Source organism: Silene latifolia, chromosome X, assembly GCF_048544455.1.
Source record: "Silene latifolia isolate original U9 population chromosome X, ASM4854445v1, whole genome shotgun sequence".
NCBI lineage: Eukaryota > Viridiplantae > Streptophyta > Magnoliopsida > Caryophyllales > Caryophyllaceae > Silene > Silene latifolia.
Window position 1 is genome coordinate 29,732,144 of NC_133537.1, and position 18,249 is coordinate 29,750,392.

At 31.9% G+C, this 18,249-nt stretch overlaps 1 long non-coding RNA gene across 1 annotated transcript; it reads left to right on the forward strand.

Annotated features, from left to right (window-relative positions):
* The first annotated feature begins 5,951 nt into the window (after window positions 1-5,951).
* LOC141621316 (uncharacterized) lies at window positions 5,952-7,908 on the forward strand. Its single transcript, XR_012532217.1, has 3 exons — window positions 5,952-6,228; window positions 6,986-7,045; window positions 7,692-7,908. It is a non-coding gene; the product is annotated as an uncharacterized LOC141621316 (long non-coding RNA).
* Window positions 7,909-18,249: the final 10,341 nt, after the last annotated feature.

Here is an 18,249-nt window from a genome sequence, read left to right on the forward strand (position 1 = left end):
AAGTTCAATCAAAAGTCAAAATAATATTTGTAATTTGATTTACTTGATTATAGCTAAAACTTTCGGTCTTGGACCGGACCAAACCCGAAATATTCGGTCCGGTCCGGTCTTAGACCGAAATGGACCTAGAACTAATTCTTTCACTATTTCGTGTATGATAATTACATTTAAGTTTCACTAAATTAAATGTCGATGAATAATTAGACGATTGTTTTTGAGAAAAAATTACTCAATATTAATTTATAATGTCTTGTGAAGATAAAATGGTAATTTAGTTTATAATATTCTAATGATAGACTTTAGAAACATAAAATTCGATCTATTTGGTCCGGACCTAAAATATCCGGGTTCGGTCCGGACCGGACCGAAAACTCAAAAAATGAGGACCGAGGACCGGACCTAAAAAATTCGGTTCGAGTTTGGTCCAGACCAAATGGTCCGGTCCGGTCCATCTTTCCGGTCCGGACCTAAACTTGCTCACCCCTAGGAATAGTAACTTGTCTTACCCACTTTTATATAAGGGGTGGATAGAATCACCCACTATATGCTATATTTGGATGTGGAAAAATTCTATTTTTTATATGTAGTATATTTGTCACACCTATATTATTTTTCAGTGTGGGACATATAACATACTATGAAATACACTATCTTTAGTATGTGCAAATTATATGAAATCTATATATACTCTAATGACAGATTGACAACATTTCTTACCATGAATCTAATAATATTATTTTCATAATTTTTTACCGACATTATTTTGCCAAATGAAATGTAAAAGTTTTTATATAAAAATTAGAAACATCACTTAAATATAAAATAAGAAATACAGAGTATATATTATAATAATTAAAATATTTTCCAAAGATTAACTTAGGTTAGAAATCATTATTGTAGAGACAGTAATACAAACTCTTTTAAGAGCTCTCTCTAACAATACTTAAGAGAATCAAAAGATTTTGGGTTATGACTTCTATTTATAATCATAAGATCACCCCGCCTTATGATAATCTTCCGATGTGAGACAATTCTAATATTTATACATAGTATATTCACTACACTTACATTACTTTTCAATGTAGGACAAATAACATACTAAGTACACCATTTTTTTCGCACCTACTTTGACATCAACCCGATTTAATAATGAGAAAATACAATACAACTACACTATAATGATAACATTTTTATGTCACAATCTAATTATATAATTTTCATACGATACTTTTTTGTCAAATAAAATATAAAGTTTTTAAACATCACTTTAATATAATATAATATATATATATATATATATATATATATATATATATATAGAGAGAGAGAGAGAGAGAGAGAGAAGGGTTCTAGTAAGGCCATGATATATATTGAGTCCCTAAGTCCTCATAAGAGCCTTTGTATGAGGGAAATGGAGGGATGAGATTACATCTCATTTAAGGGCCACAAATCTCCCTCCCTAATCTTCCTCCCTAATTATGTATAACTCCTTCTAATTATGTACAACTTCTTCCACATTCTAATCTCCCTACTCACTTCCTCATTATTCTTCTCTCTCACTTCTCTCATTCCCTCATTATCTCTCTTTTTTTTCTCTCACAAAACAAAATCAAACAAAAAAAAACAAAAAAAAAACCATCAAAAACCAAAACCTGCCACGAACCACCACACCCGACCACACCCTCCCTTACCACCACCACACCCGACCACACCTGCCACGAACCACAGCCGCCTACCTCCACCCGACCACACCTGCCACGAACCACAACTGCCACCCTCCCTTACCACCACCACACCCGACCACAACCCGCCCTACTCCCCCGTCCTTATTCCCTCATTATTCTGCCACCACCACTGTCGCCTACCTCCACCGCATCACACCACCACCATCCCACGACAAAGCCACGACAAAAACCCCACCACCACATCCCGCCGCCACCATTCACGCCTCACCCTCATTTTTGTTATTGTTTTTTTGTTATTTTTTCAGATTTGCGTTTTTGTTCTTCATTTTTTTGTTCTTCATTTTTTCAGATTCACTTTTTCTTTGTTTGTTTTTGTTATTTGTTATTTGTTATTTGTTATTTTTTTATTTGGTTATTTTTGTTATTTTTGTTTTTGTTATTTTTGTTTTTGTTTTCAGATTCAGATCTTTGTTTTTGTTATATTTTGTTATTTGGTTGTTATTGTTATTTGATTTTTTTTTCAGATTTACCTTTTTTATTTATGTATATAATTTGTTATTGTCATGGCTCATTCATACTATTAACCTCTAAAGTTATAAATTGTATAAATTGGAGTTACACAAATTTTGGACGAAAGTTATACATATTGTCTATTAAAGTTATACACTGCGTGCATTAAAGTTATACACACGATATATAAATTTTTCATTGTTAATTTTTTTTAATGAATCATGATTTTGTTATTTGTTTTTTTTTTTGGTTATTGTTATTTGTTTTTTTTTTTATATTTGGTATTTTTGTTAGATTTACGAGTTTTTTTGTTAGATTAACGGGCTTTTGTTATTATGGGTTTTTTTGGTTTTTGTTATTATGGTTTTTTTTTGTTATTGTTATTTGGTTATTTTTTTATTATTAGTTTTCAGATCTAGTTTTCTTCTTCTCAACTTTCATCACTTTTTTTATTTTGAATTTTCTAAACTATATGTAAATACAACTAAAGTTACACTATCTGCAACTAAAGTTACACTATTTACGACTAAAGTTATACACTTCAAACATTAAAGTTACAGACTATATGACTAAAGTAACTTTAATCTCATCTTCTTATTGTGTTGGTTTCAAATCTGAATTTATATTCCTAAAGTTATACAATTTTGAACTAAAGTTATACAAATTTGGACAAAAGTTATACAAAAAATGACTGAAGTTATACAATGCAACTTCACTGACAAATTTGTGTAAGTTATACAATTTTGGACTAAAATTATACAAATTTGTACTAAAGTTATACAAAAAATGACTGAAGTTATACTATTATGCACTAAAGTTATACAATTTTTGACTAAAGTTACACAAAATTAGACTAAAGTTATACTATTATGGACTAAAGTTATACAATTTTTGACTAAAGTTATACAAATTTGGACTAAAGTTATACAAAAAATGACTGAATTTATACTATTATGGACTAAAGTTGTACTATTTACGGCTAATGTTGCACAATTTTTTTACTAAAGTAACATAATTTTATACAAAAATGGACTAAAGTTATACAAATATGGAGTAAAGTTATACAAAACTGGACTAAAGTTATACAAAAATTGACTAAAGTTATACAAATATGGACTAAGGTTATACAAATAAGGACTAAAGTTATACAAAAATTGACTAAAGTTATACAAAAATTGACTAAAGTTATAACTTTGTATAACTTTGTATAACTTTGTATAACTTTAGACTAAATTTGTATACCTTTAGTCTTTTTTTGTATAACTTTAGTCAATTTTTGTATAACTTTAGTCAATTTTTGTATAACTTTAGTCCTTATTTGTATAACTTTAGTCCTTATTTGTATAACTTTAGGCCATTTTTGTATAACTTTAGTCCATTTTTGTATAACTTTAGTCCTTATTTGTATAACTTTAGTCCATATTTGTATAACTTTAGTCAATTTTTGTATAACTTTAGTCCTTATTTGTATAACTTTAGTCCATATTTGTATAACTTTAGTCAATTTTTGTATAACTTTAGTCCTTATTTGTATAACTTTAGTCAATTTTTGTATAGCTTTAGACCATTTTTGTATAACTTTTGTCCATAGCTGTGTATACTTTAGTCATTTTATATCATTTTTATATAAAAATTTTAACAACAAATTTTATGAAAAATATTTTAGTAGATCTTAGATGAAAAAAATTATATCACCAAAAAAAACGATATTTAAAACCCGAATTTTTTTTAAAAAAAAAACGTATAACAAGAAGAGATTTGAAAAGAAATAATAACAACAAAAACTAATAAAAATTAACAAAAATTAACAAATAGAATAAACCGACCACAAAAAACAAATTTAACACAAAATCTGAAGAAAAAAAAATTTAAAAAAAAAAAAAAAAAAAAAAAGTGACCAAAAAAATCGAGACGCAAAATCTGGAAAAAAAAAACGAGTTTATATAATTTACCTACGACGGTGGTGGAGGTGGAGGTGGCGGTGGCGGTGGTCGGTGGGTGGTGTCGGGTGGGATAGTGATGGGTGGTGGTGAATGAGGAAGAGAGAAATGAATGATTTATTTGCGTTTTTGGATTTATTTGGATTTTTTTATTTATTTAGATTTTTTGGGTTTTTGATATGTTTGGAATTTGATTTTTGGATTTTTTTATTAATTTGGATTTTTTGGGTTTTTTTATTTATTTGGATTTTTTGGGTTTTTTTATTTATTTGGATTTTTTGGGTTTTTTTTTATTGAGGTTTTGAGAGAAAAGAAGAGTGAAATGTGTGAGATGAGAGAGAAATGGGTGGGTAGAAAACAAATATATAGTAAATTAGTGGTTAATTAGGGTGGATTAGTAAAGTGTGTTAATTAGCTTCTATAATGACTTTGAGTGGGTTCATCTCATCCCTCCATCTCTCTCCATCCAATGGCTCATAATAGGACTTATGGACTCAATACATATACATGGCCTTACATGATCTCTTTTCTCTCTCTCTCTCTCTCTCTCTCTCTCTCTCTCTCTCTCTCTCTCTCTCTCTCTCTCTCTCTCTCTCTCTCTCTCTCTCTCTCTCTCTATCTATCTATATATATATATATATACATAATATATTCACCACACCTACATTATTTTTCAATGTGGGACATATAACATACTAAAAAGTACATATTATATCAAAAAATGTTGGGTTAATACCTAAGTTTCAAGGATGCCTCATATTTATATTTATAGAATTACCCTACCGTATACTATTCTTTCAATGTGAGATACATAATTTAATTATTTAGACGTAGTATGTTCATCATGCCTACATTATTTTTCAATGTGAAAGATATAACATATCAAGAAGTACATGTCTCTTCTTAAAAAAATCACTATTGTATAGTACATATTATTTTTCTTTGAAGGTAAAACCACTTAGTCTCGATCAATAGATATGGATCTCTACATCGTACATATAACGACTCATTAACGCTCAATTACTGAATTCAGAAGACAACCATTAGTAAAATCTTTAGTTTGTACTGTGTTAGGAGACTACCATTAGTAAAACCTTTAGTTTTGTATTTTTTTATTTTTTTGTTCATGTTCTTAACTTTTTCCCGGGTAGTTCCCAACGATTTCCACTTTATTTTTTATATTATATCGTAGATAATGATAGAAAATCTTAAGAGCTCTTTAAAACAATATTTATGAGACTCAAAAAATTTTGGGTGGATACATAAGTTCCAAATATGCCTCTTATTTATAATCATAGGATCACATCACCTTATACTAATCTTTCGATGTCGGACAATTCTACTATTTATATGTAGTATATTCACCACACCTACGTGATTTTCCAATGTGGGACAAAACATACTAAAAATTACACAATTTTACATACTAAGAAGTTTTAGTATGTGCAAATAATATGAAATCTATACTCTAATGATAAAATTTTTTACCACGAAGCTAATTATATTATTTTAATAATTTTTTTAATGATACTTTTTTGCCAAGTGAAATGTCAAAGTTTTTATATAAAAATTAGAAACTTCTCATGAATATAAAATACTCCTTCCGTACCAGATCAATGGTAACACTTACCTAATACGGCCGTTGTAACACCACGTTATTTTGGGAGTTATTTATAAGCAGTTACTTTCTTATTTTTGATAGTTTTGGTATTTCTCTTGTAAAAATTTAAAAAAAAAAAAATCCCCGAGTATCCCGTTTTGAGAACAAATGTATTTTGAACTTTCCCAAAGTTAATTATTATTATTTTTATTACTTGCGGATGAAAGATGATTTTGAAACCCGTCTTTGATTTGGACTCAATCATTAAAGAGAAAAAAAAAAGAAAATCTTATTTAATCATAAAACACCCGGTTTCCTACCTTTCTCCTCCCTCTCAATGTGTAAACCCTTTATTTCCTTTTCACATATCACACCATTCATCCCTTTCTTTCTTACGCCGTCCTATTTCCGCTCACAATCCGTATGGCTGTCAATTGGAGTTCCGACCACGATTTCTCATCGCTCTTCTTTTCGCTGTCTTTATAAATAAACTGTAAGTACTTAACCAACTATTGTTTTACTCAATTTTATAAAAGCAATTCGTTTTAACCTTTAGTGGTCGGCGTCTTTTGTTATACCCTATTACTATTACCATTGTCCGGGATGCAATTACGTGAAATTTACCATGGGTTCTTGCGGATATATTGTGAAGTATTAAGGTTAATGTTTGTATGTGCTACTAATAACAACATCTGGTACTATTGTTTAATTCGCGAGTTTCGGGAGAGCATCGCTTACATGCAAAGCAATGCATTATCAATTGAAAAATGGCTCTTTGCAAGTTGGGGTTTTATGGATGAAGGCTAATGCGTGATTAATAGTCAAAGGCATTGTTAGGTTGGTAAGTAAGGTTTGATAAGTTATAGGGATGACTTTGTTTCTTTTATGCTAAATGATAATTATTGTTGACGAGAGAATCTAATCGTTCACTGTATACCATTTGACGTTTATTTGTGGGATTGTATTACTTGAGGTATTAAGTTGGAGTGAGAACTCTTATAATTACAGTTTTTGGTCTGAGATGTTGAATTTCGGTGTTATATTCGAATGGTTCTATCCCTCGACCTTGGTAACGGGTGACAGTAGTTGAGAGATTTGTATAATTGGAACACTTGAGGTAATTTTAGAGGTGGGTTATTTACATGGTGAATTTTCAGAGCGAGTTTAATGATAGTGAGCGTATATAGCAAGTTTGGTTTACTTTCAAATTGAATAGTGTAGTAATCGAGTAATGATATTTATATTTGTAGCTTGCGGATTTGAAGAGAGTTTTTGTGTCAAGCTTAAACTTGAGTTGATCGTCACGACAGGTAAGGACTTTTACCCTTTTAAATTTAAGTAAAGAGCATGTTCAGTTTAATCTTTAAACTGATTTTATAATTTTGGCATTGAGGAATTTTACTTGTATTTCTAAATTTTGAATATTACACATTGGAATGGTTTCGGCTTAGGCCGCTTTGGAAAATTTGGTTTTCTTCTGGTCTAGAAGGTTTAAGGTCGTCTTTGACGCTCCTGGGATTTTGTCCCGAAATTTTAACTCTTGGCCCGAGTTCATTTGGGTGGGGATTGTCCGCCTCCCACTCGCTAGGTAGTTAGACTTTCTCCTTTGGCGGTTCCATCCTACTGATTGCTCAAATGTGAGAGGTGCGCACTTTTATGAGTCTAACAAAGCACAGGTGGTGCCTCTAGACCGTGTCAAGGGTAGGACCTTGGCACACAGGTGGTGAAAGTTATGGATTTCGAACGATTTAATAACTGTTACTGGATTTACGATAATGTTGGTTTTGGAATATAATCCTTTCTTACTGATTTTCGGAGCTAGTAAAGTTTATAATATCGTTCTATTATGAATTTATCATTTCTTCTTATTTTCGTAAAACTCAGCTTTTGCTGACGTCCTTATGCTTTGGGTCGCTCCCCCACTGGAACCTGTACCTATTTATGTTTTGGGTACAGTTGATAGGTACAATTGAGATGCCTGAAATGTTGCATGGGTGCATACTGGATCCGAGGATTAGTACGAGCGTGGAAGGATTTTGAATAAAGACTCCGTCTTAATCTATTTATAATTTTTATAATATCGTTGGATTTGAGTTATATTTATTGTTTTGGATTTTGTAAGACTTGAGTCTTCCGCTGCAACGTTTTAATTGTTTGATACAGTTTTGAGACATGTACTTTGTTTTAAAGGTTACTCTGTATTTACCTTGCACTTGGCATTTTTAGCTAAGTGTGGAGTGACAGCCGTAAATTTTCCATATCTTCTTTACCGTTTTGGTGTGAAAATTTAGGGCTGTTACAGCCGTACCATACCAATGGTAACATTTCTTATTTGGCCCACAAATGGTTACTTGCTGAAGGAGTGGTAAGACTGATGAAATAAAATAAGTTAGAGATGACATAATCTTATAAAAAATATAGATAATAAAATTGTCAAATAACGGGGAAGAAAATATACGTTGGTCAAATTCATCACTTCGGGTATATCGGGGTTGACGTTAAAAATCGTTGCATTAAAAGTGGTCTGGATCCGCCATGTACCTAGAATATTTAAAAAAAATGGCAAATGGAAAAGTCTTAATTTATTTTAATATATATATATATATATATATATATATATATATATATATATATATATATATATATATATATATATATATATATATATATATAGTGATAAGATCATTTGAGTCCATGTCTTACACTTGAGTCCATAAGTCCTCCTTATAGCCATTGGATGAGGAAGATGGAGGGTTGAGATTGGAAGCAAAAAAGGATGGTTAATGTCTAATTAAACACTTCCCTCTCTACTTTACTAATCCATACTAATTAAATTTTAATCCACTATATAAGATTTATTTTTCCACCAACTTCTCTCTCATTCACACAATTCACTTCTCTACTCCCTCTCTAAAACCCAAATTAATTCAAAACCCAAATAATTCTCTCATCCAAAAAACCCAAATAATTCAAAATCTAAAAAATAAAAAAAATTCCCTCCATTTTACCACCACCGTGACCTCACCACCAAATCCCGCCCTCTTCCTCACCAAACCTCCCACCGGGCACCACCCACCCGCAGCCCACCCCCACAACCCAACCCTCCCACTCACCATCACACAAAGAACCACCACACGTACCTCCCCCACGAAAAGATTGAACCCACCAGCGGCACCCGCACCCGCACACCTACCACACGGCCACCTCTCCTCTCCACCCGACACCACCACCACACCACCCACCACAACCGTCACCAACCCTCCCACCACCACGCCTCCACTTCCACTCTTCCAGATCTGACCACCTACACCCACCGCCGCCTCCCTCCCTGCCGCCAAACCTCCACCGCCGACTCCCTCCATCGCCGCCTCCCTCCACTTCCCTCCTTTTCGCCACAACACCACCATCGTACCACACCACCGCACCACACCACACCACCATCCATCTATCTCCTTCCTCCAACAACACCACCCACCACACCACCACTACCCAACCATTGCCTTTGCTCTCCCCTTTCTTCTCCTCTTTTTCGAATTTCAGATCTGTCATCTTTTTTTTTTTTTTTTTTTTTTTTTTTTTTTTTTTTTTTTAAAATTTAGTGTGCTGGGTGGTGGATGTATTGTTATGTTGTTATTTTTTTGTTTTGTTTTTCTCATTCCTCTTCTTCATGTTCACGATAAGTTGGGTTTTTTTTTTATTTTTTTTTTATTTTTTTTGTTTTGAAATTAGTGTGCTGGGTGGGGGTATTCACGAATTAAGGCTGCTGCAATTTCTCATTACTTTTCTTTGTTTTTCTTTTTATGAAATAAGAAGGGTTGGTGGGTGGTGTTCAAGATATTCATTTGTTGATTGAATAAAAGAATGTGTTTTCGTTCAGTATTATTTTCGAGATCGTTTGATCTTTTTTTTTTTTTTTTTTTTTTTTTTTAATATCGTCTATTAAAGTAACGTTTTTCTCCGTTAAAGTTACATTCTTTCTCTATTAAAATTACACTTTTTTCTGTTAAAGTTATATTTTTCTCTATTATTAAAATTACATTTTTCTTAAAGTTTTAGATCTCCTTTTTTTTTTTTTTTTTTTTTTTCATATGGGTGAAAGATAGACAAAAATATCTACTAAATTATATACATCGTCTTAGATGAGTTAGATATACATTTTTTTGTATTAAACTTATACGTATTTTTATTAAAGTTACACTTTTTTCTATTAAAATTACACCTTTTTTTGTTAGAATTACACTTTTTTTCATTAAAATTGCACTTTTTTCTAAAATTATGCTTTTTGTTGTTGTTAGAATTACACTTTTTTCTGTTAAAATTACACTTTTTTCTGCTAGAATAACACTTTTTTTGGCTAAAATTACACTTTTTCTGATGAAAAAAAGTGTAATTTAGTAGAAAAAAGTGTAATTTAACGAAAAAGTATAATTTAACAAAAAAAAGTGTAATTTAACGGAAAAAAGTGTAATTCTAGCAGAAAAAAGTGTTTACCGTTAAAATTACACTTTTTTATTTAGAATTACACTTTTTTTCGTTAGAATTACACTTTTTTCTGTTAGAATTACACTTTTTTCTGCTAGAATTACACTTTTTTCATTAGAATTACACTTTTTTCATTAGAATTACACTTTTTCTCGCTAGAATTATACTTTTTCTCGCTAGAATTACACTTTTTTCGTTAGAATTACACTTTTTCCGCTAGAATTACCCTTACTTCTATTGGACTAATGTTACACTCTCAATGGACTTGGTTATATTCTCATTGGACTTATGGACAAATGTTACACTCTCAATGGACTAAAATTACATTCTCGATTAATTTGAAATTATACTTTTCTTGACTAAAATTACACTTTTCCTCGGACTAAAATTACATTCTCCGGACTAAAATAACAAATTCATTGGACTGAAATTACACTTATATGGACTAAAATAACACTTTTTGTTGTTAAAATAACACTCTTAAAATGCTAAAATTACAATAACTTGTGATAAAATGACAAAAATTCAAAATATTATTCGTTAAAATCACTCGGAAAAGATTGAAGTTAAACTTGTAAAACGCTAAATTCTCGAAAATATTTCTTAAAATTACACTTTTTGCCGTTAGAATTACACTCGTAAAATCCTAAAATGTCGAAAACTTGTCTCGAAAAAAAAAAAACGAAAAAAACCGAAACAGGAAAAATGTTAACAAAATTTTCATAAACTTTGAAGTATAAGACAAAATATGGTGTTAATTGTGTATGATAATGAATTAGTGAATGTATTATTAAAACTAGAGAGAGAAGTGAATTCATTAGTGTTAAGTGTGTTTTTTGCTTTCAATCTCAACCTTCCACCATGCATGATCCAAGGGTTGTGGGAAGGACTTATGGACTCAAAAAAAAAAAGGGACTTAGAAGAACTTTGCTATATATATATATATATATATATATATATATATATATATATATATATATATAGAAGGGATCAACTAAGGTCCATAGAAATATAAAGTCCATAAGTTCTTTTGTGAGCCATTGGATGGAGGGAGATGGAGGGATGAGATGAACCCACCCAAAGTCATTATACAAGCAAATTAACACACTTTACTAATCCATCCTAATTAACCACTAATTTACTATATATTTGTTTTCTACCCACCCATTTCTCTCTCATCTCACACATTTCACTCTTCTCTTCTCTCAAAACCTAAAAAAAAAAACCCAAAAAATCCAAATAAATAAAAAACCCAAAAAATCCAAATAAATAAAAAAACCCAAAAAATCCAAATAAATAAAAAAAAAACCCAAAAATCCAAATAAATCAAAAATCCAAATAAATCAAAAAACCAAATAAATCATTCATTTCTCTCTTCCTCATTCACCACCACCCACCACTATCCCACCCGACACCACCCACCGCCCACATCCACCGCCACCTCTACCACCGCCGTCGGTAATTATATAAACTCGTTTATTTATTTTTATTTTTTTTTTCCAGATTTTGCGTCTCGGTTTATTTTCGTCACTTTTTTTTTTTTTTTTTTCGATTTTGTGTTAAATTAGTTGTTTGGGGTCGGTTTATTCTATTTCTTAATTTTTGTTAGTTTTTGTTGTTATTTATTCTTTTCAAATCTATTCTTATTATACGTTTTTTAAATAAAAATTTCGGGTTTTAAATATCGTTTTTTTTGGTGATGTACTTTTTTTCAACTAAGATCTACTAAAATATTGACTAAAGTTATACAAATAAGGACTAAAGCTATACAAAAATTGACTAAAGTTATACAAAAATGAACCAAAGTTATACAAAAATAGACCAAAGTTATACAAAAAAGACTAAAGTTATACAAAAATTGGACTAAAGTTATACAAAAAAATTGACTAAAGTTATATAAAAATGAACCAAAGTTATACAAAAATGAACCAAAGTTATTCAAAAATCGACCAGAGTTATACAAAAATGCACCAAAGTTATACAAAAATTGGACTAAAGTCATACAACAATGGACTAAAGTTATACAAAAATTGGACTAAAGTTATACAAAAATGAACCAAAGTTATACAAAAATGAACCAAAGTTATACAAAAAATGGACTAGAGTTATACAAAAATGCGAGAGTTATACAAAAAATTGGACTAAATTTATACAAAAAATGAACCAAAGTTATACAAAAATGAACCAAAGTTATACAAAAAATGCACTGAGTTATACAAAAATGCACCAGTTATACAAAAGTTAGTCCATTTTTGTATAACTCGTGCATTTTTGTATAACTCGTGCATTTTTGTATAACTCGTTCATTTTTGTATAACTTTGGTTCATTTTTTGTATAACTTTAGTCCAATTTTTTGTATAACTCACGCATTTTTGTATAACTCTGGTCCATTTTTGTATAACTTTGGTTCATTTTTGTATAACTTTGGTTCATTTTTGTATAACTTTAGTCCAATTTTTTGTATAACTTTAGTCCATTGTTGTATGACTTTAGTCCAATTTTTGTATAACTTTGGTGCATTTTTGTAAAACTCTGGTCGATTTTTGAATAACTTTTGTCTTTTTTTGTATAACTTTGGTCTATTTTTGTATAACTTCGATCTTTTTTGTATAACTTTAGTCCATATTTGTATAACTTTGGATCATTTTTGTATAACTTTAGTCCATTGTTGTATCACTTTAGTCCAATTTTTGTATAACTTTAGTCTTTTTTTGTATAACTTTGGTCTATTTTTGTATAACTTCAGTCCTTTTTTGTATAACTTTAGTCCATATTTGTATAACTTTAGTCCATTTTTGTATAACTTTGGTCCATTTTTGTATAACTTTGGTTCATTTTTGTATAATTTTAGTCCAATTTTTTGTATAACTTTAGTCCAATTTTTGTATAACTTTAGTCTTTTTTTGTATAACTTTGGTCATAAAATGTATAACTTTAGTCATAAAATGTATAACTTTAGTCATAAAATGTATAACTTTCGTCGTAAATAGTAAAGAAATCAAACAATAAATATGAAAAATATGAAAAAAAAAAAATAACAAATACCAAAAAAACTCATAATAACAAAAACAAAAAACCAAATAACAATAATAAAACCAAAAAACCAACAACCCAACCAAACCCGAAATCTAAAATAAACCAAATAACAATAAAAAAAAAACAAATTTAAATATCGTGTGTATAACTCTAATGCACGTAGTGTATAACTTTAATAGACAAGATGTATAACTTTAGTCCAAAAAATCAAATAACAATAACAAAACCAAATAACAATAACAAAATAAAAAAAATAACAAAAACAAAGATATGAAGAATGAAGTTATACAAAAATAACAATAACAACCAAAATTACAAAAATAACAATAACAACCAAAATTACAAAAATAACCAAATAAAAAAATGAAGAACAAAAAAATGAACAAAAAGAAAAAGGAAAAGTGAATCAAAAAAGTGAATGGTGAGGCGTGATGGTAAGCAAAAACCAAATAACAACAAACAAATAACAAAAACAAATAAGAACAAATAACAAATAACAAAAAAAAAAAGAATCAAAAAAATGAAGAACAAGAAAATGAAGAACAATGGTGGTGGCGGAATGAGGGAGTATTGGGCGGGAGGAGGAAGGACGGCGGAGGGAGTATTAGCAGGGGAGGAGTGTGGTTGTGCGGTTGGGGTCGGAGTGGCGAGGAGTGCGATTGTGGGTTGTTGTGGGTCCGGTGGAGCAGGGGAGTTGTGGGTTGCGGGTTGGTGGTTGATGGCGAGGAGTTGTGGGTTGCGGGTCGGATCTCGAAAAAAAAAAAAAAAAGAAAGGAGAAGGGAGAGGCGGCAGAGAAGTTGTTGGGTGGCGGTGAAGGTCGGGTTCGGGTAATGGAGAAAGGAAGGAGGGAGGCGTTGTGGTGGGTGGCGGCAGAGGTCGGGGTAATGGAGAAAGGAAGGAGGGAGGAGGGAGGAGGTAGGGAGGAGGTGTTTGAATATGGTGAATGGTGGTGGAGTAAAGGAGGGAGGACGTATGTTTGAATATGGTGATGTTTGGTTTTTTTTTTTTTGTTGATTTGGGTTTTTTTTTTTGTTGATTTGGGGTTTTTTTTTTGAGAGAATGAGAGAAAGATGAGAGAGAATGAGTGTATGAGAGAAGTGTGAATGAATGAATAATGAGGAAGTGAGTTGGGAGATTAGAATGGTGGAAGAGTTGTACACAATTAGGTAGAGTTATACACAATTAGGGAAGAAGATTAGGGAGGGAGAATTGTAGCCCTCCATTGAGATGTAATCTCATCCCTCCATCCCTTCCATCCAAAGGCCCTTATAAGGACTTAGGGACTCAATGGATGTAAGGACCTTAGAAGAACCACTATATATATATATATATATATATATATATATATATATATATATATATATATATATATATATATATATATATATATATATATATATATATATATATATATATATATATAAATTTAGGATCCGGTGAGAACGATCACTCGGTGAGAACGGTGAGAACGATCTTTAGTCATAGGATTAAAACAATCAACGGTCTATATTTGAAGAAAAATACGTGGCCAAGTAAGTTCATTCAGCATTTTACTCCCATCCCTTCGTTATTCCTTGAATTGATCACCCACTACATTCTCATCAACATTTCAATCAGATGTCGATGACAAACTACGACACCACCACCGATCACCAACCTCGTTGCCGACGCGTCGACCACCAATTTAATCGACCGCATCATTATTCTTTCCTTTTTCGCATATTACGCCGACAATTACCATCAAAATCGAACGCGACTATTACCACCGCACGATCAAGTACTCTGTTGGTGGGCGACATAGATCTTGTGATGATTATCGATGTCACTCAACTACTACCGATCAACCAGGCTATTTATCTTACCCCAACTTTCCTGTTTATCATCTCCATACCCTCACTCCTACTGGCTACCACTGCCGGCGAGTTTCAACAATGACGACACACCACCGGCGATGGTCACAAGCGACTCTTCCTCCCCATAAGAGCTACTATTTTCCGATCTAATTTGTTGCGTATCTAGCCACTATTTTAATGTATCTAGACACTATTTTAATGTATCTAAGATAGATACACAAAATTTGTCATTAGGTACATCATAATTTGTTTGAGATACATCAATAAATAAACCAGATACACTTATTTTTTTTAGCTCCGACAATGGTAATGGTTGGTTGGAGAAAACAGAGATGATGATGAGGAACCCATTGATGAAAGCCGACAAATTGTGTTATAAAAAAATATGGCTGCTCATACTTTTTCTTGTCTGAAGAAACAAGAATCTGACACCAACTAATCTCCTCTGCAACTTCCGGCTAGATATGGGATGTCGGCTGGGGTGGCTGCTTCCGGCGACTGATGTTGGTAACACCAATAATTTGTGAAACACCAATAATTGCCGACTAGATCTGGGACGCCGGTTCCGATGAGAAAATTGAAAGGTTGAATGGTCAGAGAATACGTCGGATATGGCACCCGAGAAGATAATTGAACGCCGGAGCTCCGGCACCACGCAAGGCGATCTACAAATTAAAAAGAAAGGAAAAAGAAGGGACGAGAAGACAGTCAGACACGCTTTAAGTGGTGGTCGAAATGACGCTGTCGGTGGCGCGCAGTGCGACTCTTTGGGTAGCGGCGGTGGACGACGATGACGATGACGGAGTTGGTGATGGGGAGTTTTCAAATCGTGTGTCGTGAAAATGGCAGTGAAAATGTTAATGGAGGTGATAATGTTAATTAGTGCGTCACTATGTCAGTGAGTTTGTGTGTCACTTAAGCGCGTGGGTTACAACTTACATATACGTTCTCACCGTTCTCACCGAGTGTTCGTTCTCACCGGATCCCACTCTATATATATATATATATATATATATATATATATATATATATATATATATATATATATATATATATATATATATATAGGCCGGATCCGGTGAGGCCGTTAATTATGGCGAGGCGGCCGGCCTCACAAAATTTCTTTAGTAAACTTGGGGTGGACTGATTCTTCCTAACTTAGGCGAACATATTTAATTTGGGCTGAAAATTTGGGGTCATTCCTAACTTTTCATTTGATCCAAATATTTTCTCTATCTAAAATAAACAATCAACAGCCCAATGCTTACCCCCCTCTCTCTCTATCAAAATATAACAACGAACACAACATCACCATATCTCGTTTTCCTAGAAAATTGTTCATAGATTTCGTCGATTTCCTGGAAAATTCGAATCAACAACAACAATTGCAACGATTTCCTGGAAAATTATTCATACATTTTATCAAAACAACATACAACAACGCCATTCAAACAATTTCAGAAGAAGATTTTGATTAATTTCAGGTAATTTCATAATTTTGATCAAAATTAAGCATATTCATATAATTTTGTTAATTCACTAATAAATTGATGATATAAGACTCGATTGATCAAAATTAAGCGATTTCCTAAATATAAGGTTCAAATTTTATCAAATAAAAATTCAGCGATTTCCTTAATATAAGGCTCGATTTTGATCTTAACCTCGCGATTTTGATATTGTGATGATTATGATAATGCTGCTACTGATTTTGTTAGGATGTTACTATAGCGAAAGTAGATATCCTGAAAATTTTTATGACTATTAGAATGTATGATGTGTATATGTTTGTTTTGTTGTGAAATGTGAATCTAGGGCCTGATTTTGTGAAACTTAGACCTGATTTGGTGAACCTTAAAATAGGCGCTCCGTCACGGGGAATTAATGAGGTTTTGGAGCTCAATTGATGGCTGGGACGAGTCGTCTTCTACCAATGTCGCTACTCCCATGGCGGAGTTTAGTACTCCTATGGCTGATTTTTATAATGCTTGGGAAGGTATCCTTTTATTCCTCTCCACCTCCACTCCTTCTTTAATTTGCTCAAACATACATGCATTCTCGCGCTTTAATCTAAGAGGACCATTTGTGTTTATAGTTAAATGGATGACAAATGAACAATATTACATTTGGATGATCCATAAAAAACCTTCTCAATATAGAAAGACAAATAAATAAATGAGACACCTTACAAGTCAATTAGTAAATAAATGAAAGTCAATTAGTAAAGAAATGACCGAGACGGAGGAAGTATATAGCAAATGCAATTCTGTGGAGTTTATAAATTCGTCTGTTCCAACGACAACCATGTGGGAAATAATCTGTATACTTCCCTTAAACTAGAAGGATTATAACGAATTTAACAATGATGATTAAAGGTCATAAACGAAATACATAAACAAAGTATAAGGATTCAGAATTAACCTTCGGTCCTAGCAAATATGGCCTAAGAACAATATCAAAATTGATATTCGCCTATTAGTTGCACCCAAGACGATCTGAGATATGCCCTATTGATTGTGCTAGAAATCGATCTAAAATTTTCTGTAAAATTTAGTTGTTTTTGTGTTTTTCTGATGAGAGAGAGGAGGCAAGGTCAAGAAAAAGCATTAGGGTAGAAATAATTCTCTACCTTTCTTTTTATACAGACCAAAATTTGGAGTCAATTAGGAAAGAAAAGTCCTTCCTAATTTTCGGCCAAACTGGCCGAAATAAGGAGTGAATTCTCCTTATTTTTGGTCTTTCCAAAAATATATAATATGTGTTGAATTGTCATCTAGTGAGGATCGAACCCATGACCTCTTGGTTTGTGTACCCTCCCTATTACCACTATGACACATTTATCTTGTTGATATTAAACATAACTGATTATATTTAATTACGATTTAACAGATTAATTCGTCCAAGCTAACATTACATATATTTAATTAAATATAACTTATTATATTTAATTTATTTAATTGATGATTAATTCGTCTCAACTAATATTATTTAATTTTCATTAAATAATTATCTCATCAACACATTGACTAACTTTTTAGTCATTTTGGGCATCAATATGATTATATTTCTATAACCACATTTCTCAAACACATCCTATAGGTGTGACCTTTAGGACCAGTTGATCACCGCTATCCGTATGAT